General features: G+C 40.9%; 1 long non-coding RNA gene across 1 annotated transcript; it reads right to left on the bottom strand.

Moving 5' to 3' along the window:
* Window positions 1-478: 478 nt before the first annotated feature.
* Window positions 479-24,082, bottom strand: LOC117556171. Its single transcript, XR_004570505.1, has 2 exons — window positions 23,894-24,082; window positions 479-2,800 (listed from the first exon to the last, which is right to left on the bottom strand). It is a non-coding gene; the product is annotated as an uncharacterized LOC117556171 (long non-coding RNA).
* Between the last annotated feature and the right edge of the window lie 3,669 nt (window positions 24,083-27,751).

The following is a 27,751-nucleotide window of genomic DNA, read 5'->3' as shown; positions in this document are numbered from 1 at the left end:
AAGAGGCGTGAAGAGCTAATCATTTGTACTTTTATTTATAGATGGCGACAGAAATAGCCGGATCGACATCCAGAGAGAAATCTGAAGGAAAGTGGGCCTCCCGCCATACTTGGACAAGGTGCTGTATAGTTTTTACAAGAATTTTGTAAGAGAGAGTGTAAGGATCCTTGCATTAAGTTTGACTGCCCTGGCATATTTCTAAGAGATGGAGTTTAATTTTCACCCCAATTTGGGAAATGATATGTTTTTAAGTAACCTTAAACAGTCCCTTGAGGCTACAATCTAAAGTGGTTCTGCATTTTGGATTCTAGCCTCAACAGGATATGTATATTTAACAAGAATAACTTTTAAATTTGACAGGGCAGTCCTCCTTGTAAGGATGTCTTCACTTACTCACACTATTTTTTTTAAATGTGTGTAAGGTTCCTGTGACGGGGCTCTATTTGTCCGTTCACAAACACTGGCCTAGTCGGTTGGGTTACGCTCCAAAAAACTTTATTCTTAACAGAAACAAAAAATATACGAACCAGCATACCCTAAACAAACAAAATAAAAAAACAAAAACAGGCCGTCCATCACTCATTCAGAGTAAACGTGTTCTGGCTGTTGCCTTCTCTGCAACAAACCCCCGAACACGTCCCAGCTGTTGCCTTCACTGCAACATTCTTCAGAGTGCCACAGTCCAAAAAACCCCGTCCCTTATGAGCCCATAGCCCCTCCCACAGGCTTACCGTCAACAGGTGACACAATTAGCTCAAAACCACATTTCAACATAAAAATCCGACCCAAACATAAAACAGGTTAACCACCTCTTAATACAATCATTCCCCATAATTAACAAAAGTAAAAATAAATAAGAAATTGCATGGTTCATTTGACGGAAGAGAGCAGGAAATGTTTGGTGTGTCGGCTGTCAGTGGCGGAGTCAGTCACTCTGTGACCCGCTCCGTCACATTATCCTCTCCCTCCCCAAGGTTGGCGATGTGCGGCAACCTGAAAAGACAAACAGCCACCTCCACGCTTTGGCAATGCGTCCCAAACCGCAACAAACAGTTTGCATGTCCTCACCGCACTGGCACTGTGGAATCTCCGCACCGCACAGTGCCTCCACCCATGCGCCGGCTGATCAGGCCGGCCATCGGAGTCCGACCGAAGATACGGATCACCAACCGAAACAGAAGTCCGTAGGTCCCGAAGCTCCGCCAACAGGAACCCCTCTCGCCCTGGTCCACTGGCCGACCCCGAGGCCGCAGGAGCCGCTGGGCCCACCCAGGACCCGTCCTCATCCTCGTCCTCCGTCTCCCATGCCCGCTCCGACCCGGCAGCCGCGCTCTCCTCCTGCTGCTGACGCCGGGATCGTAGTCCCGTTCGCCGCTCCGCAACGCCGCCCAGCTTCCTCCGACTAGCCATCCCACTTCTGACACCATATGTGACGGGGCTCTATTTGTCCGTTCACAAACACTGGCCTAGTCGGTTGGGTTACGCTCCAAAAAACTTTATTCTTAACAGCAACAAAAAATATACGAACCAGCATACCTTAAACAAACAAAATAAAAAAACAAAAAAAGGCCGTCCATCACTCATTCAGAGTAAACGTGTTCTGGCTGTTGCCTTCTCTGCAACAAACCCCCGAACACGTCCCAGCTGTTGCCTTCACTGCAACATTCTTCAGAGTGCCACAGTCCAAAAAACCCCGTCCCTTATGAGCCCATAGCCCCTCCCACAGGCTTACCGTCAACAGGTGACACAATTAGCTCAAAACCACATTTCAACATAAAAATCCGACCCAAACATAAAACAGGTTAACCACCTCTTAATACAATCATTCCCCATAATTAACAAAAGTAAAAATAAATAAGAAATTGCATGGTTCATTTGACGGAAGAGAGCAGGAAATGTTTGGTGTGTCGGCTGTCAGTGGCGGAGTCAGTCACTCTGTGACCCGCTCCGTCACAGTTCCCTTGTCTTTTTCTCTCTTTCCTTCACTCATATTAGTCCCCCTGTTTTGTTTCTCTCTTTCCCTCACTCATCTTCCCCAGCCTCACCCAGACGACGAGACGGCGTACAGAGAGGAGGTCGAAAACCTGACATCTTGGTGCCAGGATAACAACCTCCATCTCAACGTCAGCAAAACCAAGGAGCTGATTGTGGATTGCAGGAAGCAGCAAAGAGAGGGACACGCCCCCCATCGCCATCAATGGGACTATGGTAGAGAGAGTCAGCAGCTTCAGGTTCCTCAGTGTCCATCACGGACACAGCTGCTTCACAGCCTGGTACGGCAGCTGCACCGCCCTCATTCGTAAGGCTTTCCAAAGGGTGGTGAAAACTGCACAGAACATCACCAGGGCGGAGCTGCCATCCATGGAGGACCTTTACTCCCAGCGGCTCAGGAAGAAAGCCCTCAGTTTGTTTGTTTATTTTAGAAATGTTTTGGCACATTTGTTCCTATTCTGCTAATGGTATATTGCAGGATATTTAAGTCTCCCATGTACTTTTTAAATTAATAATAGTATGTTCATCTTGATGTTTAACTTGTAATATTGTAATCCTCTTAGTTAGAAATACTGTTTCCACCCCATCCTCTGCTGCTGAATGATTTGATATATTGTTACTTAAAGTGCTTGTCTTTGATATTATAATGATTACACCAGAAAGTCACTCATTGTGAGATGTATTTGTTCACATTTTTCCCAGCCACAAGATGATGTTCATTCATTGGAGGCCTCAAAGCTGGGTGAAGGTATTGATGCACGGATCAATACAATCCTTTACAACAGCATTCCACTATGGTTCGGGATGTCTGTAAAAAAAGGAGAAATAATCTTAAACCAAATAAGTGTCGCAATATAGGGAAACAAACTGACAAAAACATCAATTAGATCAGAATACATTTACATTGTTACAGCAGAAAAGAGCCAAAGACAGCCTAATGTTACTTCAAGTATGCATAAATAAAGTATTAAAGATTCAAAACAAGAAATTATAATTTAAAAAAAATACACATTTCACAAAAAACACATCCAGCAACAACAGTTTGGAGGATTTAGCAGCCTGGTATATTACACAGTTTTAGCGGCATATTTATATATATATTTATATATATATATACACATGGTTGGTATTTAACAACAAGGGGTGTTGTACTGTATATTTATGGGAACATTTTACACCTTTCCTTCAAGTATTATAAGTTTTAGTTACTTGTGGGCTACTTAACATGAATAATCACAGTTACTATCCTTTTACTCCATCACATTTCAAAAATAAATAGGCTATTGTTATTGTAACTCCACCACAGTAATCCATCATCAGCTTTACTTTTTAGATAAAGTTTTAACTCACAATTGATCATAACAGGCTTCAACATATACATTTGTATATATTACCAAGTGGTTTCATGTACAACCCACACAAGTATCATGCTAAATGAAGCTCTGTTGCTTGGATATCACTAGATCCTGATGTCAGCGTAATATAAAAGAACATAACGATTGATGTGTAAGTTAGCATCATTTACTAGCTAGCTGCTAACTGCCGCCTCGTTAATATAAATCCAGTACCATGCTGTCATGAACGCGCGGTGCTGTTACGTGTACGTACATTCACGTGCTTAATGTGAACGAGCCTTTTGGGCGGCGTGGTTAAAGTTGCGCATGCGCTATGAGCGCACATACGGGTACTTCTCAGGCATGCCGGGTAATCTGTGACGTTTCGCTCTCTCAAAAGTTGGGCCATTTTGTCATCATGCGCTAATGAGCAACTCTCATAGGAATGAATGAGTCCCCGCCTCCCACGCTGTATCCAGTTCTTATTATACATCCATGCCACAAACCCACTGAACTGATTACCCAAGATCCTCAGCTTGAAGCTCGTTGATTGGATGTTTCAGTCGCAATGCACGCTGGGATATGGTGTTAATAAGATATGATATCCGAAAACATTTTTTTTTTTTTTTTTTTAAATACTTTATTCCGAGTGTTCTTGCTTTTCTCTTTGGAAGTCATCACATGACGGCATTGTAATACACGGTTCGACTGCATTAAATATTACACATCTGCCGTAATTCTTTATTTATAGAGCCCTGATGAGAAGACTTCTGGACAAACTGACGGAGCCGCAGGGGGCTAGCTCCAGCCGGCGTCCCGGAGCTAGCCCACTGCGGATCCATTAGGTCCGTCTTTTCTCAACGTGTGAATGACAAGCATTAAGAATAACAAAATATAGCTAATTCTCTTGCAGATTGTCTCATTTGATTGTGAATGTAACGTTTATATAGGGGAACTACACTGTTCGCAGTAACTTGGTATGCATGTATTTCATGTTAGCTTAGCTTCTTAGCCTGAGCTAGCTCTGTTTACTTCCAGTTCGGAGGCAGCAGGTCCCGCCCAAGCCCCCAGGAAGTGCGCCGGAGTCTGATGAGAATATTCGTGCTGGTCAAACGGCGGTACTACACTTCCTTTAGGTTGCTGGGCCTGGAAACACTTTTTCCCATTGACTTACATTGGGAAAGAGTGGTCTGTAACTCGTTGGATAATTTTTTTTAAACTAAATAAACTACCCAGTATGAACGTTTGTATAGCCCTTATTAAAAACATTCGTTCCTCAAGTTGTAAAAATGTGCTAATAACGTTATTCTGAGAGTTATTTCCCTCGGCATTATGAACGCGCATCTAACCCACGGGACCGCGCCGCCCGGCACGTTCATGTTACGTGTTCAGTACTACATGAGTTTCTCTTTACCCATGGATGCACAATTCTTTCACACACACATACGGGTTTTGGGCCGAGGGCGACACCGTACTTCCGGTATCCGCCATTTCACACGAGGTGCAAGCAGAATATCATAGTCTATTGCCTTAATCAATATAGTCAACTCTAAAATACCACATATATGCATTGGCATGATAATATTATTGTGACAAGTGGGGTATTCACCTGGTGTTTCCAGAAGATAGACGTAGATGCTGCCAAAATCGACCGAAGGCCACTTTCGAGGATCGTTTTTCCATAGGGCAATCCGACAACCCACACAGCTCTAGTTTACGCTGGTAACGACCTAAAGCACACCCCTCAAGTCCAGAGATGTAATCCGAAGACATGCAGCGATTTCTTCGGTCGTTAATTCATTAAAAAAACCTAATGCGCTCTGCCTGGCTACATTAGCTAGCTGTTTATATTAGCACCTCCAGGATTTTTGCACCTCCAGAAAAATGGCGTATTTATATATATATATATATGGCGCGCGTTGCATTGTGGGTAGCTTGTGACATCACTGTGTGAAAGAATAACGGACCATATCGCCTTACTGCCATCCCACGGAGCTGTAATAATGGATATATTGCACATGTTTGCTGTAATTCATAATTTGTAAAATATTATACTACATGGGCTGTATGATGTAAATCTTGTACCGTAAATGTTGTATTAAATAAAGTTAATATTACCGACGTAGATTAACGTTCCTGTAGCTTCTTATTGCACTTGCAATTGTTTTAGTTACTTGTGGGCTACTTAACATGAATAATCACAGTTACTATCCTTTTACTCCATCAAATTTCAAAAAGAAATAGGCTATTGCTATTTTAACTCCACCACAGTAATCCATCATCAGCTTTACTTTTTTAGATAACGTTTTAACTCATAATTGATCATAACAGGCTTCAAAATAAACATGTTGTTTATGTTTATTTTTATATATTACCAAGTGGTTTCATGTACAACCCACACAAGTATAATGCTAAATGAAGCTCTGTTGCTTGGATATCACTAGATCCTGATGTCAGCGTAATATTAAAGTACATAACGATTGATGTGTAATTTAGCATAATTTACTAGCTAGCCGCTAGCTGCTAACTGCCGCCTCGTCGTTAATATAAATCCAGTACCATGCTGTCATGAACGCGCGGTGCTGTTACGTGTACGCAAATGCACGTGCTTCTTCTTCTTCTCTTTAATGGCGAATCGCTTCCACTTGGAGCATATATCACCACCTACTGTTGAGGTATTAAATGTTCATATTAAATCCTTGTCCTCAGACCAGTGCTTTTGAGGAATTTGAAGATCAGCTTGTTTGCTTCATTTCGTGATTTACTTTCATATATTGACTTGAAATCCATGTCCTTGACGTTGAATTGTTCCAGTACAGTTTTCAGAATGAGTCTTTGCCTTGTATATTCCGGGCAGCTAAAAAATACATGATGTATTGTCTCTGGTTGTTGGCAACCATCACAATTGTAATTTGGATGTTTTCCAATCAGATGCAGTGATGAGTTTAATCCAGAGTGTCCCAATTGTATCCTGCTGTTAATGCTCTGTTCTCTTCTACTACTCCCCCAAGTGCTTCCTGTTCCTACTTCCCTTTGTATCTGGTATAAATGTCTTCCTTTGATGTTACTGTCCCATCGTTTTTGCCATTGTTGCTTGATAACCACTTTTGTAACAGATTTGACTTCTGATCGACTGATGGGTACCATAATATCAATCTGGTTTGCTTTCAAACCACATTTTGCCAGTTGATCCACTACTTCATTCCCTCTAATACCCACATGCGCTGGAACCCACACAAATTGAACAACAATTCCCAGATGAACTAACCTAAACATGATGTGTAAAATTTCATGTAAAATATCCTGACGACATTCTGAAGAGAAGTTGTTTATACTCTCCAGAGCTACACTGGAGTCAGAGCAAATGACCACTCGCATTGGCTGTATTTCCTCTACCCACTGAAGTGCTAGTGAGATAGCCATCATCTATACTGTATATACTGCGATGTGATCACTCGTACGCTTTCCCACTTTTACTTTTAATTCAGGAACATAAAATGCACAACTAGTTAGACCATTTTCTGGATTTTTGGATCCATCAGTAAATATTTTTATAAAGTGCCCATATTGTTCATGTAGAACAGTATTCACATAAGCCTGTACATTGATTTTGTTTTTCATTGAATGTAACCGTTTCAATAGTGATAAATCTACTATAGGTTGAGGTAGCAACCATGTTGGAACAGCTGATAACAACACCGTCGGACTAATATTCCATTCTTTAACTTTGAATTCCTTACATATTTCCGAAACACAAACACAAAAACTTAATTTTTTTATTTTGTTACTTTCCCAACTTGTTTGTACAGTTTGTTTAGTAGGGTGAGTATTGTAGAGGAAACTTCTGTGTAGCATGTGCAGTGGAGTCACCGACTCAGGAAGGAGACACGGGAAGAGTCGGAGCTTTGATGTCAAACCACTGATTTATTTGGAGTTCCTGGTACCAGAGTATTCACATCACAAGTCACAGCAGTCACGGTGAGACTGCACGGGTGGGTTGCCACGTCAATTCTGGAGAGCCTGTCTCTTGCTAGCCCATTTAACTGGTTCCACAGAGAGTCATCAACATGTTTTGATAAGATAGCTTTAGATAGTTTGGGCACACTAAGTTACCAGCTTCCGCCACGTATGGCCTTGCATATGTCATGCCCTGGAGTCCTCAGACAACAGAGAAGGAAGTGTCCCAGTGTACCCACAATACAGACCATCTGTGACCCAGTATTGACCGGTCATAGAATGGGAACAATAACATTATTGGCTGAAGCAGCCTGTGTCCTTAAAGGAGGTAAACAGACATCAAGGTTTGTCCTGTATGTCACATCTTGGCGTCTATGATAATTATTTCCTTAACAAGTATCTTTATGGCCCTGAAGATTTGCCCAATAATGAACAATTAACTGTTTTCTCCTCAAATAAATTGGTATTTCTCCGACCTCTACCTGTAGTGCCGACACTGGTGTAGATCTGACTGCCCCACAGCATAACCTTAGTGCTTGTGCCTGGACTCTATCTAATTTTTGAAGAGAAGAATATGCAGCTGAACCATACACTATTAGTCCGTATTCTATGGCTGATCTTATTAAGGCTGTGTATACATTCCTCAAAGCAGCTTTATCAGCCCCCCACTTAGTGCCTGCCAAGCACCTCATAACATTTAAAACCCTTTTACATTTATCCACTACTTTATCAATGTGCGTACTGCATGTGACTCTCTCGTCCAACCATATTCCCAGAAATGTAAATGTCTTCACTTTCTTTAGATCTTGTCCATAAAGTTTTAACCTAACCTCCTCACCTATCCTTTTCCTCGTAAAAAATAAAGTTTCAGTTTTTTCCACCGACAATCTAAACCCCCATGTCAGAGACCAGCTTTCAATTTCCGTAATGGCTTCCTGAATCTTAGCTACAATATATTTTACATTTCTGCCCCTTTTCCAAATAGCTCCATCATCTGCAAAAAGTGACTTACCAATATCCGATCCTACTTGTGTGTATATATCATTTATCATGATAGAAAACAAAAGAGGACTAATTACACTCCCCTGCGGGGTTCCATTTTCAACTTCATGCCTTCGAGAATATGAATTGCCAACTCGGACTCTGATGGCACGGCCAAACAAAAAATCCATAATCCAATTATATACATTACCTCCCAGACCCATAATGTCCAGTTTTATTAATAATCCTTCCTTCCACATCATATCGTAAGCTTTTTCCACACCAAATAATACAGCTACAACACACTCCTTGTTCGCTTGTGCTTTCCTGACTTCAGACTCCAGGCACAGCAATGGATCTAAAGTACTCCGCCCTCTTCTAAACCCACTCTGATAAGGAGTCATTCGTTCATTTTTCTCAATGTAGTATGTCAGCCTTTCTGTTATCATTCTTTCCATAACTTTACACAAGTGCGATGTCAGAGCTATAGGTCTATAACTGCCTGGACTGGTTGGATCCTTCCCAGGTTTTCTAATAGGAATAATGACAGACTCTTTCCATATTATTGGCAGCTTCCCTTTCTCCCAAATCCTATTGTACATCTCCAGTAGCTTTCCTAATGCAAAATCACTTAATTTGGTCAACATTATATAGCATACATTATCTTTCCCAGGAGCAGTCATTTTACACTTACTTAATGCTCTTCTCAACTCTTGAATAGAAAAAGGTATATTTACAACACTCTGCGACGAATGTCTTTCTTCATATACATTAGGATGTTCATCTAACACTTCCTGCCTCCTGATCTTACCTTCTTCTGTAACATTTTCCGAAGAATTAACTTTGACAAAATTCTTAGCTAGAATTTCTGCCTTCTCCATAGCACCAGTGGTAATTTCCCCTCCATTCTCTAACACTGGCAGGTTACTCTGCTGTCTTATTCCCCTCATCTTCTTAACCATTCCCCATACTTTATCTAATGGTATAGTTCTCCCAATACTTGAACAGAATCCTCTCCAACACTCCCTTTTTGCTCTTTTAACAATGTTCCTTACCTGAGCCTGTGCCTTTTTATATTCTAATAAATTGTGTAATGAATGTGTCTTTCTTAGCTTTCCAAACAGCCTGATTTTGTTTCGAATTGCATCATTACATTCTTTGTTCCACCACGGTACCATCTTAACACATTTACTAAGTTTACCAGTTTTATTCCCAATAGTTTGATTAGCACTTTTAATTATATTTGAAGTAAATTGTTCATTTATTTCATCAATACTTCCTGCCATATCAATCTGATCAAATTCATTATCACACAATTTAGCAAACATCTCCCAATTTGCTTTAGAAAAGGTCCATCTCATGATACCATCTAGCTCAACCACATCACTTATATCAAACTTGATTATAAATCGGAAGATGATCACTCCCAATACTGTTATTTGCCAATAGTTCCCAACTGCTACCCGAAGCTAATTCACTTGTTACAAGAGTTAGGTCGATCGCAGACTCTGTTCCATCTCTAAAATTGAGTCTTGTACCTTGCCCATTATTTAAACAAACTAATTCCTTTTCCTCCATTAAGTCCTCCACCACCTGTCCGTTGTAATCTGTTGATCTCCCTCCCCACATTGTATTATGTGCATTAAAATCACCACACCATATTATTTGATTTCCTTGGCAAAGACTGTCTAATTCCTCTATTTTGAGTTTATTACATGGATTATAAAAATTCAGGACACTAATTTTCCTTTTATTAATCCAAACTTCTACACCCACTATTTCTAAATCATGACTGTTCTTAAATGTTAGCCTACTATAAGACATTACTTCTCTGATAAAGATTGCACATCCCCCTCCCTGGCCATCATTTCTATCTTGTCTTATAGCAGTAAATCCCCCAATTATGAAGTCCAAATGAGTCTTCAGCCATGTTTCTTGAATACAAATAACGTCTGGTTTTTCTTTTAACTGATATATATAAGTCTTGAATTATTGTCCATTTGCAATAAGGCTTCTAGCATTCCACTGCAGAATGAGAAAAACCATTAATCTATTCACTAATCTGTGAATCATCATTATTGGGAGCTAGCATATCATGCATAATTTCAACGGTTATATCCTTTATCCCCAAAAATGCACCTGCTGCTTCCACTATTGTTTTCAGTCTTGACCTCTTTTTTGTTTGTTGCAAAGCAACATTTACCACTTTTCCAATAAAGGCCACACATTTGTACTTATTAACAATCAATGCATCCTCTCCTATCACACATTTATGTGAACACTTTGTGGAGCTTTCCTTTGCCTGGGAGTTTGGGAAAATCTTTTGAAGAGAATATACTTGCTGCTACTTGGGATTTCCTAGCTATGTTTAGTGAAACCTTTTCTGTTGCTTCAGCATATGTATGCTTTGTATCTCTGCACCTCCTTGGCCTTTTTCTGCACTTCGCAGCCCTGATACGCAGCACTATGTTCCCCACCACAGTTAACACATTTCACCTTAGCACCTGCAGCACAACTACCATATTCATGTTCCCCCGCACATGTTGGACACCTGGGCTTAGTTGCTTTGCACTTGTCTGCCACATGCCCAAACTTTTGGCATTTAAAGCACCACAGAGGTTTAGGGATGAATTATCTTACTGGAAAGCTCATGCAACCGATCATTATCTTCTGTTGAATTGTTTTTTCAAACTGAAGAAGAACAGACAAACTATCCACTATCTTACCCTGATACCTAGTAGGAAGACGCTTAACTACAGACACTTTCCCCCCTTTAATTTCTTTCTTGAGCTCTTCTATGCCGATTTCTATGGGAACTCCACTGATAACTCCAAGTATTTTCCGATTTGCTGGACATAGCATTTAATTAATTCGAACTTCATTCAGGGTCTTCATTTTCAGTCACTTTTCCTGTTGTTTTGCATTCATCAATTCAATCAACATCCGTCCTTTGCTCAGAAATCTTGCTTGCTTTATCGATCCAATTTCTTTGTGAATTGCTTTAGTCAGGGCCACTCAGCGACGTGCAGTCAGGGCAGGCAGGGGAGGCAGAGCCTCACCTGTCATACTCATAGACTGGCCATACTACAATGTAACGGAAAAACAACTAAAGAAAAACTAAATAGTAATAATAAAATGTCTCCACTGATCTGTGTTGTAAATGTGATTTATGTATGATTCCAATTGCTTTTTATAGTCAAAATCAGCAAATTTGTCGAGCTCCGCTACAACTACGGGTAGCGATGAGAAGTGAGGCAGGGACGAGCTCTGCCTCACGTAAACCCACAGTAACTTGCTGGAGCGCGGGCACTAATTTAGCGCGGGCACTTATTTTGTGAGCGCGCTCAAGCCAGTTACTGTGGGGTGAGGTGAGGCACAGATGAGCTCTGCATCACCTCAAAATGCGTCACCTCACAGAAACTGTCTGGAAAGCGGGCCCTAAGCGCATGCCTGTTACCATCTCACTGTAGGTCACCAATGTAATGTTTGTAGATCCCTTTATTACATTTATCCTCGCCATCCATAGTCTCTAAATAACTTATTTCACGTATATGATATTTAGGCTCGCCGTACAACGGCAATGAAAAAAGCACCAGGGGAGGCAGCCATAACCTCTGCCGCACTGAAGGGGGCGCACGTGAGCCCACATGTCCTTGTTGCTACTGTTATTCTACGCAGAGACGGTAGACCGTGGACGCAAACAACAAACTAGACTTTTGAAACTAGAGGAAGATAAGGAGGACTTTTACAAAAAAGTAATAGAGATTGTTGTCCTTGTCCAGAAGGATAGCATGGACTTCATCTTCAAGTCAAGGTAAGACCACATTGGTAATGAAAATTGGATCTTACTAAGAAAGAACAATCCAATATTTAGATTGTGGGTATCCTTTTGTTGAACAGTCTGTTTAAAATGAATCGAAACATCAGACCAAAAAAGCTTTTGAAAATAACAGAATATTTCGATTATGGTCAAAATATGATATTTGTAAATCTGACTCTGAAAGAGTCAGTGCCTCACCAGCCATGAACCTCACCGCACGTCACTGGGGCCACTGGATGTAGCTTAACTGCGGATTGCTCACCAAACTCCACAATCACTTTCCACTCTTCCTTCTCAATCTTTTTCTTTACTCTCTTCAACTCATTCTGTGAATCAGATTCACTAAGACTGTCACTTGACATGTCTATCTTCTTTCTTGAAGTCTTTTTCCTTACTTCATTCCATCCTCCTTCTCCTTCAGATGCACTTTCCATATCCTCCTCTCCAGGACTCAAAGACGCCATTCCACCAGCTGCTCTCAATCTCGCCAAATTCACGTGCTTAATGTGAACGAGCCTTTTGGGCGGCGTGGTTAAAGTTGGGCATGCTCTATGAGTGCACATACGGGTACTTCTCAGGCATGCTGGGTAATCTGTGACGTTTCGCTCTCTCAAAAGTTGGGCCATTTTGTCATCATGCGCCATTGAGCAACTCTCATAGGAATGAATGAGGCCCCGCCTCCCACGCTGTATCCAGTTCTTATTATACATCCATGGTCCCGCCTCGGCTCCGCCTCTTTGCCCTTATTTGGAGCAGGCGGGATTAGACTCTGACGTCACAGTCGAGCCGTTCGTGGCCGACTCCGCCTACTAAGGGCTTCACCGCAACTCTTCAGAATCCTATGGGTGACGTCACGGACACTACGTCCATTTATAGTCTATGGCAGGGGTGCCCAACCAGTCGATCGCGATTCCAGTCGATCGCGAGATGTGTCTAAAAATAGAACAACAATATTCTGTTTTATCGTTAATGTCCTATAACATAATCTTCCTGTGCCAGAATAATGCGCTTGAACGCATCAAAGCTTTGTGATTGGCCGGCTAGACCCCATGTGTCGGGGCGTGGCTGGTCGGCAGTGGGCACTATTTTGCTGAGGTTGTCCGTGTCAACAAGAGGAGTGACAGTCCGCACACACACAAGACCGCAATTATGGCAGAAGCAAAAAAGCCCAAAATATATCATTTTCACTCCGAGTGGGAGGATGATTATTTTTGTATCTATTCCAATTCAAAGTGCATCTGTCTCATCTGCAATGCGAGCGTGGCTTTATCGAAGAAGGGTAATTTAGGAGCGGCATTTCAAAACAGTGCACAAACGCTACGAGACGGAATTCCCTCCTAATTCTGCCCTACGCTCCCAAAAGGGGAGGGGCCTGAAAGGACAGCTAAATGCACAGCAGTCCATTTTCACCAGGCCCAACAACAAGAGCAAGGCTGCTACCAGAGCATCTTATCGTGCCGACGCGCTTTTGGGGGACAGTAAAAATAACAGTAGCATTTCAACAGGTTTTTGATATAATACAAACTCAAGTTAGATACCGTTATTAATCAGCTGTAAGTTTTAGTTTGTTTGAACTTATTAATTATAATTATTGTACAAAATGGTATAAGAATGCAAACTTAAATTGATTATAGTCTATTATCAATTCAGGTTAAGAAACTAGTGTTGCTTGCATCCTATTTTAAAAAAGGCATTTATTTTTATACTCTACTAAAATGCAACAAAAAAAGGGTTTGATTCTATTAATTTTGTCTTTTTTATTGCACTTTGGCAACAGATTCCTGTGTAGCTTCAGATCTGAGTTGTCTTATTAGTAAGCCTAATTGTAATGGCAAAGAAAGGGCTCAGAGTCTTTTCTTTTTTCCTGTGTCATATGTGGCAGCACTGTTCAATGTTTCTTGAAAACATTACCCACTGTAGTATGCGACGTGTGAATAAACTCCAACTCTGTATCAACAACACTGTTGTGTAACTTCAGTTAAATACTTGTATGTGTGTAGATTAGAAAGAGCAGGTAAGATAAAGGATCTGCAGTATTTTATGGAGTATTAATCGTACAAAAGTCAGTTTTATACAAGTAGAAGTGTGTATTTACCTGGTAGTTTACCTGGTCAGTAATGGCTACGTCTCTCTATTTAGATCTCGGCAGACTGGCAACTTTAAAAGTAGCTCTCGGTTCAAAAAAGGTTGGGCACCCCTTGGTCTATGGTATTGAAGTCAATGGAGAGAGAAAGATTATCTTTCGATCCCGTTTGAATTGTGCCACGAATTACACATATGATGTTTGTCAATTTAAAAGATAATTTTGCAAGTCAAAAAAGAAAAATGTGTCGTAAAACTGTGAAGTAACACATTTGTTTGTGTGAAACGCTCAATGAACTACATCTCTGGTCTCGCAGAACAACACACGTCACTAAGATGGCCGTCACTACTGTCTTGTCAACAAAACGATTGACTACCCTCACTATCACCACAATGAAACACGTCCAGAAGAATGTCATGCAAAGCTGCCTGCCTGCCTTCCTTTGATTCTCTCTGAACTGCCTGGTCTTTTTAATGTCAACCATTTGTGCAGATAGCATGAAGTATAAAAGATCGGCGATCGCCGATGCTAGCGTTAGCATTTCTCCCCCGGGCTTTAATTGTGTATTATAGAATGATCACGCCGGTGACAGTACTCTTCAAAGGGTTCAGGAAATATGACTACTACTCTTACTGTTTAACATTTTGGGTTACTTAATGTTACTTCATGTTAAGGCTAATACAAATGACAAGGCTGTAATGCTAACTAACATGATAGCTACTAGCTAGGTAGCTAACTTGATGCAGCCACTCCTGGTCCTTTCATCAGACGGGAAGCGAAAGAACGAGCAAGACCCATTGCTGATATGATAACAACCTGGTACTAAGCACACAGGCATCTTGTTAAAGTTATTTTATCTTAGCCAGCGCCATATAGATAAGTGTCGTGGCTTCCTTCCTTGTTTTTCCACCAAGCCACTAGACGCCTTAAACAGACAGTTCTAACTTGTTTCTTTCCTTAAAGTACTCACAGTTTGAAGTGTTGCTTGGCTTCCGATGGTTTAGAAGATGTTGCGATGTATTTGCTCAAAATAAAGTAACAAACTTTTGCACATGCAACCAAGAAAAATAGGCCTTTACAATATTCAAAGAAATAGGCAAAACTCAAATAAAACACAACTTAGGTATTCTTTCTTTCTTGATAACTTCACAACTTAAAGGGTACTTACTTACTTACGGTTACGAGTATGGAGTACGGTTAAAAACTGTTCCTCGTCGGCGTCTCTCAACAGGTTGCCCATCACTGTGGCGTCGCGTTAGCCCAGGCGCCGTGGGAATTGTAGTCCTTTATAGTGCGTTGACTACAGACGTCACAATTAGGTGGCCTTTATTATCAAATCAAATTATTGGCTCTAACATACCGGCCCCTATTGTTATGGGCATCTTTAATAACAATAAACAAAAATTCAAAAAGAGCCAGACAAAGTCAGTCTTCATATTCTATTTGAGATAGACAGGGTGTCTTAATTGTCCATCTTCAGTTAATTCCTTATTCTAAGGCAGGCACCAGTAGGCATATTTTGCTTATTGGTCTTTCCAGCGTGTTGGTTTTTGTCTTAAGAAGAACACTCCGAATCAGTCCTCCAGATCCAGGACGCGTCTCCATAACTCTTATTAACCAGGATCCACGAGGTGCATTTGAATCCATGATTAATACGATGTCTCCAGGTATGAAGTTCCTTTTAATGCGATTCCATTGCTGTCTTTCTTGCAAAAGTGGTAGATATTCTTTGATCCATCTGGTCCAAAACAAATGAGCTATGTACTTAGGGTTGGGAACCGAAACTCGGTTCCAGATGAGAACCGATAAGAAAATGCCGGGTACCGGGTACCCATACAAAATACACAATTTCGGTTCTGCTTAACGGTTCCTAAACGCGGTAGACCCTGTATTCCAGCGGGTCCGTCTGCACCGCGGTGCTGCGGTGACCCGGTGGAATACAGGGCGGACCTGGAGAATCACAGAACGGCCGGTAGTCAGCGGGCCGTTGACGGCCGGCTCGGTACGCTGACGGCCGGCACCGCCCTTCATTTTTTAAAACGGCATCATATAAATTGCGCTGACAGGCGACAGAGGTCCACAGTTGCCCCGCAGCGATGCTCCCCCGCCCTCCCGTAGACATTTCACGAGCTCAGTCACTTCATAACACCAAAGATAGGTCGCGGTAAACACTCTGAAGTGAGGCTCCACTACACTAAAAAAGAAAAAGAAAAGGCAAAGTGTAATGCCTGTTAATAGCTTGCCACAGGCATAGCTCAGTTAAAATAAAGCACAGCTATTGTGCAATACATTTGTATTGCATGTATATTTTTTAGTAACAATTTCAGTTAAAGCTTTTAAGAATAAATATATTTTTGTTATCTAAACGTTTGACCTCTTTATTTTACAATTTTGGAATCGAAACGGGGAATCGATAAGAACCGGAATCGATAAGCAGAACCGGAATCGAAATCGGAATCGATACATTTCAAACGATACCCATCCCTATATGTACTGCACTTGTCGCCAGCGGCGTCTTGAGTATGTATCTTGCTGATGGAATAAGCCTGGGGGCAACGAAGGTTTGACCTTGAGCTGCAGCAAATGGTTTGGTGTGAGAGGTTCCAAGTCATTTGGATCATTTGACACTGTAGTTATTGGTCGGCTGTTGAGAATTCCTTCAACTTCACACAGAACTGTTGAAAGGCTTTCGTCATCAAGTGTTTGATGTTTTGTGATGGATAGCAGAATTTTCTTTACAAGCCGGATTAGTCTTTCCCATACTCCGCCATGATGTGCTCCGTAAGGAGGATTGAAGGTCCATTTCACATCCTTTTGCTGGAGGACTTGTTATATTTTGCTCAGATTCCACTCTTTTATAGATTCCTTCAGCTCTCTTTCAGTGGCAACAAAATTAGTCCCATTGTCTGACCTCATCTCCAATACTTGTCCTCTTCTGCTGATGAAACGTCTGCAGGCATTAATGCATGAATCTGTATCTAACGAATGAGCTACTTCCAAGTGCACCGCTCTGGTTGTTAGACAGGTAAAGATAACTCCATATCGTTTCACAAGGCTTCGTCCTCTTTTCACTTCCAGTGGGCCAAAGTAATCCACTCCAACATATGTGAATGGTGGTAGGTCTGGTGTAATTCTGTCTTTTGGCAGATCTGACATTTTTTGTTCTCCTGCAATTCCATGCATGCGTCTGCACACGGTACATTCAGATATTATTTTTCTGGCTAATGCATTGGCACATGGTATCCAGTATTTTTGTCTTAACCTGGATAACATATGATTCCTTCCACTGTGACCAACTTGTTGATGAATATCTCGAAGTATGGTTTTAGAGACATGGTGGTGTTTTCCAAGAATGGTTGGGTGCTTTGCTTCCTCAGGCATTGCCATTTTATTTAGCCTTCCTCCAACCTTTATCAGTTCATTCTCGTACACTGGATCCAATTTATACAGTGTGCTACTTCCTTTGATAGGTTTTCCCCTTTTCAAAGTTTCCACTTCCTCTGGAAAAGACTGTTTTTGACAGAAACACAACAATGCTGCTTCAGCCTTATCCAAGTTATCCTTAGAGAGTGTGAGACCTCTCATAGAGTCTTTAAACACTCTCATCTCCTTCTCAATCAGCTTTATTCGATTTGGTTCTTTTGCTTGAGTAGAAGTAACTTCCTTCCTCTTCTTACTTGAAAGCAGCAAGAGATGTTTTACTTGAAGGAACCATGCAACTGCTCTTTTCAGTTTCCTCCAATCAGAGTAGTGATGCACTAGCTTGCTTGTGGAATTTAGGTCAGTTGCAATGGTTGGGTTCACGTTGAATTTGTCCTTCACCTCTGGATCATCAGGATAGCTGTCATTGACCAGTTTAAGTGCGTCCGGAAACTCAGGCCATTTGTCTTTAGGTTCTTTCAGAAACAATGGACCATTTATCCAAGTCTCACATTTCAAGAACGATTCTGCTGCCAATCCCCGAGATGCATCATCTGCTGGATTCAGTTTAGTGTTGATGTATTTCCACTGTGATGTTGCTGTTGCTTCTCTGATCAGACTTATTCTGTTGGCTACAAATGTCTGAAACCTTAGCGTTTCATTCATGATGTATCTCAGAACAGATGTACTGTCAGTCCAGAAGACAGATTTGCATAATGGGATTTGCAGCTCGGTTCTGATCATCTTGTCCATGCGTACTGCCAGTACTGCTGCTGTGAGCTCCAATCTTGGGACAGTGACTTTTTTCAGAGGCACGACACGTGACTTTCCTGACATGAAGGATATGTGAACGTCTTCATCTTCATTTGTCATCTTAAGGTAGGTGACAACACCGTATCCAATCTCGCTTGCATCACTGAAATGGTGCAATTGTGCAGATTTAATTTGTCCACAATTCTTTGGTTTGATACATCGATCAATCTTGAAGCTCTCTATCTGCTTTAATCCCATGAGCCATCTTTGCCACTGTTTCTTGAGAGCCTCCGGGATTTATTCGTCCCACCCACAATTGAGTTTGCACAACTCTTGTAAGACATGCTTTGCAGTGAAGATAAATGGTGAAAGAAATCCAAGTGGGTCATACACAGAGCAGACTGTTGAAAGGATGCCTCTCCTTGTGGCTGGTTGAGATTTTAAGCAGACTTGAAACTTGAAAACATCTTCCTCCACATGCCACTGTATCCCTAGGGCTCTTTCTATTGGAATATTGTATTGGGTCTCTAAGTCCAGGTTTTTTACCTCTTTGGGTTTTTCACTCTTTAGGATGGATGCCAGCACAGTTTTACTGTTGCTTGTCCACTTTGTCAGATTAAATCCTCCCTTTGCACAAAAATCCTTGAATTCTTCACATAACTTCACAGCTTGATCAGCAGAAGCGACAGATTTTAAGCAGTCATCAACATAGACATTTCTTCCGACAGTGTCAACAGCTTCTGCAGAGAAATCATCTTTGTTGTCTTAAGCGGTTTTAGCGAGAGCATAGGTTGCACAACTTGCTGATGAAGTGGCACCAAATAGATGTACTGTCATCCTGTACTCAGCGAGAGGTAAACTGACATCTCCTCCTGGCCACCAAAGAAAGCGAAGATAATCTTGATCGGCAGGAGCCACCTTGACCTGATGGTACATCCCCTCCACATCAGCCATGAAAGCTATCTGTTCTTGTCTGAATCAAATGAGCACACCAAGTAGCGTGTTGGTAAGATTGGGACCCTGTATAAGCTTGTCATTTAATGAATATCCTTGATAAGATGCGGAACAATCGAACACTACACAAATCTTGCCCTTCTTTGGGTGATGAACTCCATGATGTGGTATGTACCACACCTTTCCACTCTCAGGTTTGAGCTGCTCTTGGGGCAGTAGCTGAGCGTGACCTTTTGCTATCACAGCCTCCAAGAATGTGTTATATTCATCATGGAAAACTTTGTTCCTTTTGAATTTCCTTTTTAATGATTCTGCTCTCTGCTCTGCAAGTTTGCGATTGTTTGGCATCATGATATTCTTCTGTTTGAATGGAAGTTCAAGCTGATAATGTCCATCTTTGATTTGAGCTGAATCTGACATGATCTTCAAAAATAGTTTGTCTTCAACTGACATCTCTTTCTTCTCATCACAACCTTTCTCTGGAAAGTCATGATTGTATTGCTGCACCAGCAGCTCACCTAAATCTGTCACTGATATCCGATTAACAACAGCACATGAAGTATTCTCAGATTCAGTGGTTTCCTGATTCAGTCCATTCACAACCCAACCTAGGACTGTCTTAACAGCAAAAGGTCCTCCATTTTGACTGTTTATTATTTCCCACGGCTCCATTAGCTTTGGTGCATTTGTTCCTATAAGCAACCCGATTTCACAATCCAATTCAGGCAACTTAATTTCTCTTAGATATTTCCATTTATGTATGGTCTCTTGAGTGGGAATGTGCTCTTTTCCAGCAGGAATTTCCTCTTGTGTGTAGACTTTAGGCAGCTGATAAAAATCATTGCCTTCGATGCAACTCACTTCAAGACTTTGACAAAGGAAGTGTCAATCATTTTCTCCTGACCCATTGTTTTTAAGAGGATTTTTGTTCTCTTGGCTTTGGCATGCAAATCTTGTTGAAGGGCTTCAGTACAGAAACTTGCAGTGCTTCCCTGATCCATAAATGCGTAAGTCTGCACATTCTGGTTCGAGTTTGACAACTTGATTTGAACTGGGATAATTGGTAGGGTTTGTTGACCAGTGTGGTTTCTGCCATTTAAAGAGACTAATGCACTGCTTACAGAAGCTGCTTGGGTGTATTTATCAGAGTTGTCTTTTTGTTCAATCCTTTTCTTGTTGATGTGCAATATTGTTGGATGTTTCATTGAACAAACTTCACATTTCATTCTTTTCTGACAGTCTTTGCTTAGATGTTCTTTCGTTAGACAGCCAAAGCAAATTCCTTGTGCTTTTAAGCAGTCGATGTTGTCATTGTGAGATGTTTTGTTCATCTTACATGTTTCAGAGGTGTGTTCTCCTGCACAAAATACACAGCGCTTCTGAACAGGAATGCCTTTATGGTCTGAGTTGATATTTTGGAAAGGTTTTTGCTCTTCATTAACTCCTGGGCTTGTCACAGTAACAAAACTACTTCCCTTATAACCATGAGCAGGCTTATTGCTGGGTGACTTGTACACTTTAATATCCCTTTTGGCATGACATCCTGTATGTCTCCAAACATGGGGTCTGATACAATGCGTGCATGCTTTTCAATGAAGTCGACCAATATTGGAAACTTTGCTCTTGTCTTATTGTGTTCATAATATGCATAGGCAGTTGTTCTCCACGTTTCCCTAAGTTTAAATGGGAGTTTCATGATCACATTTCTCATGTTTGATGTGCTATTCATTTAATCCAAAAACTCAACATCTTCCATTGTGTTGCAACATCCACAAAGAAAGATAGCATAAGAATGCAGTGCTTTTCTATCTTCACTCTTGATGGCATTCCAGTTCAACATTTTGTCCAAACAAGCTGCTGCGATTAAGAGTTGATGTCCATAGTTCTCTTGGAGCAGTCTTTTGGCTTCCAAAAAGCCCTTTTTAGAATCCATGTATTGGCAACTTTTGACCAAGTCTTTAGCTTGGCCTTCTGTATACTGCTCTAGAAAGAACAGCCTGTCTTTGTAATTGTCAGTTTTATCTTCTATTGTATGCTCGAACATTCTGATGAATGAAAGGTACTGTAATGGATCTCCTTTAAAGATGGGTATTTCTCTGGATGGGAGTAATGTTAAGCGTTGCTCCTTCATTAGCATTTCAGTGATTTCGTTTTGCCGCTGCATTACTTGAATAAAGTCATTGCTTTCTGTACGAGAGCTTTGTCTGACTTGGATGGAGTGATGCTGCTGTGCTGATGCTGCTATCCTTGTTGTGGGCCCTGGTTGTAATACTTGGACATGACCACTAGGGGCTGCATGATTTGAGTTCATTGAACTTGAGTATATGAAACTCTTTTTATTGTCCTTCTCCACAGGTTTTCCTTGGTTATCTTCATCCTGGAAATCATCATTTTCAGCCGGCTGACCCGTGTCATACTGCTCCTCCCCAACACAAGCTCAGGATCAGAGTCATCATCCTCAGAAGCTTCCAATGTTTTAATTTTGGCTGTTGCAGCATCAATATCAATTTGAAGCTCAAGCTTTTCCATTTTAGCTCTGATATTGGCTTCCATTGCTTCCAGGTCAGCTTCTTGTTTTTCAAGCGAGTGTTTCTGTGATAAGGCAGCAGCGCGTGATCTGAGCGCAGCTCTCTCTGCCTCTGTTCTTACTGATGAAGCTGTTGAAGATGTATTGCTGCCACTAGAACTTTTACCTTTTTTGCTTATCATGCCCACTGATATTGCTTTATGTGGACTTGACGTATGTGCAGTATATGAGCCATGGTCAGAAGGAGGCACACATGCTCAAAGGAGGCAGCTCTAGCTAACCATTTCTTCATCACATCTTGAAACTCATTGAAATATGCAATTTTTGGGAGATACCAGTCAACATGATCACTTTCCTGTTCTTGCTCCGAGAGCATTTCTTGCACTGAGTAATGTGAGTTTGAAAACTCTTTGGAGAGTATTTGAAAAACCCCACGACAACCTTGCATCTCAATGATATTCCCATAATCAATCATGAGTGAATTAATCTCATTTTTTTTCCTTGAGACTTGACCCAATTTCGTTCTCCTTTTTTTAATTAACTGCGCCAGCTTATCTTCTAAAGCCTTTTCTGTAGGTCTTATTGTTCTTTTTGGTCTGACGTCAGCATTTTCCACGGGCACTTCACGTTCATTCCCGTTTGGGTCCATAGGACTTTCATTTGTTTCCACATTTTCCTTTTCAGCCATTGTTATGCTTTATTGTCATTAAACATCCACTTGTAAACAGCTGTCCTTATTTTAATGTTGCGCTTTGTTAGTGTGCGACTTGGATCAGACAAACTTATTAAAGCGCTTTTCAAGATGCGCTCCTTGAGTTACGTTCCACACTTTATTCATAAGCGAATTTATTCCACTTCCAGCATTAGATTATACTGTATTGCAACATCCACAACATGCGGCACAAGCCTTTTTCCACAGAAATTGTCACGTTGTCACAATCCAGAAAGTCAATGCGGTCCTTCCTTGTTCACTATGAAGTCCGTGATTTGTAAACTCACGATTCACATCTGCTCGTATCCATTCATTTCCAAGAGTATTTCATTCATTATAATAATATGGTGGCAACCATTTAATTCCACACGGATTTGTCCGTCACTAGAGTTTTTAACAATGTCGTGGCTTCCTTCCTTGTTTTTCCACCAAGCCACTAGACGCCTTAAACAGACAGTTCTAACTCGTTTATTTCCTTAAAGTACTCACAGTTTGAAGTGTTGCTTGGCCTCCGATGGTTTAGAAGATGTTGCGATGTATTTGCTCAAAATAAAGTAACAAACTTTTGCACATGCAACAAAGAAAAATAGGCCTTTACAATATTCAAAAGAAATAGGCAAAACTCAAATAAAACACAACTTAGGTATTATTTCTTTCTTGATAACTTCACAACTTAAAGGGTACTTGTACGGTTTGTATGTACGGTTACGAGTATTGAGTACGGTTAAAAACTGTTCCTCGTCGGCGTCTCTCAACAGGTTGCCCATCACTGTGGCGTTAGCCCAGGCGCCGTGGGAATTGTAGTCCTGTATAGTGCGTTGACTACAGACGTCACAATTAGGTGGCCTTTCTTATCAAATCAAATTACTGGCTCTAACAGATAGATTATATCTATATGGCGCTGATCTTAGCTATCTCTTAGTGGAGGAAAACAATTGTGACATCACTTACGCGACTTTGGGATGTGTAGTCTTTCTAGTTGCGTATTTTTCATAGTCTTATATTTCAACAGTTTTACCACAAACTGACTTTTTTGACATTGAAATTATTTTTTAAGATTGACAAACATCATATGTGTAATTCATGGCACAATTCAAAACGGGATCGAAAGATAAGTTAACAAGTAAGCTACAGTGTAGATATGGAAATGAAAAACTTAAGTCAGGCTCCTCCAACAGGGCAACATGAATATATAGAACATAAAACAAATAAAATAGTGCAAGAGAATGTTTTGAAATGTGCAATTAAATACAAATAAAATAGAATAGAAGTAGAAAACTAAGCATGAAACTTAGGATGGACCTTTTCTATTTAAATAAAAGTGCTTATAGTTTAACGCTTGTCAGAGCTTCGACCTTACCTGATGTTTTCCTTATTCCATTAAAGGATAGTTATTGTAAAGTCCTTCACATCTGAGCTCAATGTCTCTAAAAGTCCCATTTATACTTATTTTATTGTTTACTATTTATTTTGCATCCTTTATCCATTTAACACGAACTCTGACTGGTTCAGCAGCATTTTCTATCTTCTGTGCTCAAAGTATTTTTGATGAGTGGCCTCCCAGGTTTGACTGGAAAGATGGGCTTTTAGAGGTTGTTTTGTACAAAATCAACAGACCTTTGATCCAAATCTGAATTGGAACACCTTTTCTGGAATAACAGGTAAGCAGAAAGTAACATTTCCCGGCATCAGTAAGAGTTCTAGATGAACACGTTGAGCAGCATCTTCCCCTCCTTCCTTATAGTAAATGTTTTAACCTGTTATGGCTATTACATTTGAAAGAGTATACATATTTTGTATGCAAAAAGGTTGTTCAGGAGATCATCCTGTTTCACCCGTAAGGTAGATTCAAGATTTAGGATTCAAGGCTTTATTGTTAATGAGAACTCCTTCACATCTGAGCTCAACGTCTCTAAAACTCCCATTTAAACTTATTTAATTGTTTACCATTTGTTTTGCATCCTTCATCCATTTCACACGTTACCACTTTCCAACTATTTATATTACTTAAGCTGCTTTTACCTGTATTTTCTACTTCTATTTAATGATTAATGATCTGTACACACTTTCATTTTCACATCTTTCAAATATTAGGAGTTTTATATACATTTCAAACATGATGGGTATTTGAACTTTTGATCGACATTCATGTCATTCAGTGTTGTGTCAGCAAGATGTTACGTTATGTTGTGTTCATATTGAGGCACCGCTGACCTTAAGTTGCCCCTTTTTCTCTGGCTAATCAATAGACCTTTGATCAAAATCTTAATTGGAACAACTATTCTATCAATCAATCAATCAATGTTTATTTATATAGCCCAATATCACAAATGTTACATTTGTCTCAGTGGACTTTACAGTTTGTACAAAATATCAGTATGACAATACGACACCCTCTGTCCTTAGACCCTCACATCGTACAAGGAAAAACTTCCAAAGAAAACCCACAGTTTAAAGGGAAAAATGGGAGAAACCTCAGGGAGAGCAACAGAGGAGGGATCCCTCTCCCAGGACGGACAGACGTGCAATAGATGCCGTGTGTAAATTGGAAATATAATACATTTGCAACATAGGTAGTCCAAATGTTTGGAAATGCATGTGTGTATAATAGGAAGATGAATCCACAAGGATATTGTGACGACCCCTGCCTTGTTATCTCTGGTGTGTGTATGTTCCTTTAAGGTTTTCCCTTTGGTCTATCAGCTGGGATTGAGGACACCTGGCGGCTGGAGCTAGCCGGATAAAGGACCGGGCCGGATCTCGCTCTCGCTCTCTCTCTGGCAGGAGGACGCAGCGCGAAGAGCAGCCACGACCAGCTGACCTCTTGTTTAGTAGTTTGTTTCGCCTGTTTGTGTCCTTCGGCAGCAGTGAATAAACTCTTGTTTCCTATTCACGTCCTCGTTTTCTGTCGCGCGTTTGTTGTGGCTGAGAGCCAAGCCATGACAGCTGGGGGCTCGTCCACTTCTTTTTATCTGTGATACAGCAACGGATAGGTGAGATTTGTGTGGGTTTCGGAAACAGTTCTGAATTGGTTTGAATCCTACTTAAAGGACAGAAACAACTTTGTTTCTATAGGTAAATACACATCTGAATTGACAAATATGACATGTGGGGTTCCTCAAGGCTCCATCTTGGGGCCTCTTCTCTTTAACATCTACATGCTACCACTGGCTCAGATAATGAAGAACAACAAAATAAGTTACCATAGCTATGCAGATGACACACAAATTTACGTAACAATTTCACCAGGAGACTATGCTCCAATTCAAACACTGAGTAAGTGCATTGAACAAATCAATGACTGGATGTGTCAGAACTTTCTCCAATTAAACAAAGATAAAACTGAGGTAATGGTTTTTGGAGCCAAGGCAGAACGTATAAAAGTTAGCGCTGAGCTTCAGTGTGCAATGTTCAAAACAACAGATAAAGCCAGAAATCTAGGTGTAGTCATGGACTCTGACCTGAGTTTCAACAGTCACATTAAAACTGTTACTAAATCAGCCTACTATCACCTAAAGAATACATCTAGGATTACAAGACTAATGTCACAGCAGGATTTGGAAAAACTTGTCCATGCTTTTATCTTCAGTAGACTCGACTACTGCAATGGTGTCTTCACAGGTCTCACTAAAAAATCTATTAGGAAGCTGCAGCTAATTCAGAACGCTGCTGCTCGAGTCCTCACTAACACTAAGAAAGTGGATCACATCACTCCAGTTCTGAAGTCTTTACACTGGCTTCCTGTGTGTCAAAGAATAGATTTCAAAATACTGCTGCTGGTTTATAAAGCACTGAATGGTTTAGGCCCAAAATAGATTTCTGACCTCCTGCTAAATTATGAACCATCCAGATCTCTCAGGTCTTCAGGGACTGGTCAGCTTTCTGTCCCCAGAGTCAGAACTAAACATGGTAAAGCAGCGTTCAGTTATTATGCTCCAAATATCTGGAACAAACTCCCAGAAACCTGCAGGTCCGCTGCAACTCTTACTACTTTTAAATCCAGGCTGAAGACTTTTCTTTTTGTCGCTGCTTTTAATTGAACTATTCATATCTTAGACTGCACTGTAACTTTTATCCATGTACTTTTTTCTTTTAATGTTTAATTGACAGCACTGTAACTTTTATCCATGTATTTTTTCTTTTAATGTTTATTTTATTAGCTTTTCTTTTTAATGACTGATTTTAAATGCCATTTTCTTAATCTCTTTCATTTTTTGTAAAGCACTTTGAATTGCCTTGTGTTGAAAAGTGCTATATAAATAAACTTGCCTTGCCTTGCCTTGGGTTGGTTGGTGCGTTGCATGTGGAGCAGTGCGGAACGGTGCGGAGTTTTCCCTGGCAGGTTAAGCGGCGGTTCCCTTGGGATCGTTGAGCGGGGTGTGTAGTGTTGCGGAGAAAGTGGTTGAAGCCTTGGCTTGGGAGCATGGCCGTGGTCTCAGTAGTGTTGCTAGCTTGCTAGTCGCTTTGCTGGATTAGCGGTCTCTAGTGCATAAATACCCATCACAAGTAACTGCATGAAGACTAGGGAGGAGATTAGTCAGTGGGATGGTGAGTTAGTGGGGAAACTCCAATCAAAAAAATTAGTGTTCCACTTTGGACGCATAATAAATGTGGTGGTATCTGTCCGGTTGGTTTGTGTTCTCTTCTTTCGGTTTAAAGGTCCGGTGTTGTGTTCCGGTGAGGGGTCGGTGTACATTAAGATGGCTGACGTAGAGGCATTTATTGAAGCTCCGTCTCAGGAGTCTCTTGCCACTTTCTCAAGAGAGCAGCTGCTCTTAATTGCTGAGCATTTCTCTGTGTCTATTGTCGGTGATAGAAGGGTGAAAGACAACATAAAAGACTCTATAGTGTCGACATTAAGTGAGACAGGAGTGTTTGCTGCAAAGGAAGAGGGGGTTTTGTTAAAACCTCTTTTTCAGGCTAGTTCACTGTCCTTTGAGCAGCAGAAGGAGATGTTATTGTTGCAGCTGAATCATGACAAAATGAGGTATGAGATGGAGTGTGAAAAGGAAATTGCAGTGGAGCAGATGCGCCAGGAGACTGAGAGAGCCAAACTGGATATGGAAGGACAACGTCTTTCTATGGTCAGAGATGGTGCGGTGTTGGGTGAGTGGCACGGTGAACAGGTGCCCAGGTCTCCTCATCGGTTCGATGCTAACAACTTGCGCTTGTTACCGCAATTTAATGAAAGTGATCCTGACACTTTTTTTTTGCTTTT

This window comes from Gymnodraco acuticeps, unplaced genomic scaffold (assembly GCF_902827175.1).
Source record: "Gymnodraco acuticeps unplaced genomic scaffold, fGymAcu1.1, whole genome shotgun sequence".
NCBI classification, from domain to species: Eukaryota; Metazoa; Chordata; class Actinopteri; order Perciformes; family Bathydraconidae; genus Gymnodraco; species Gymnodraco acuticeps.
This window is presented reverse-complemented; position numbering and strand designations above follow the sequence as displayed.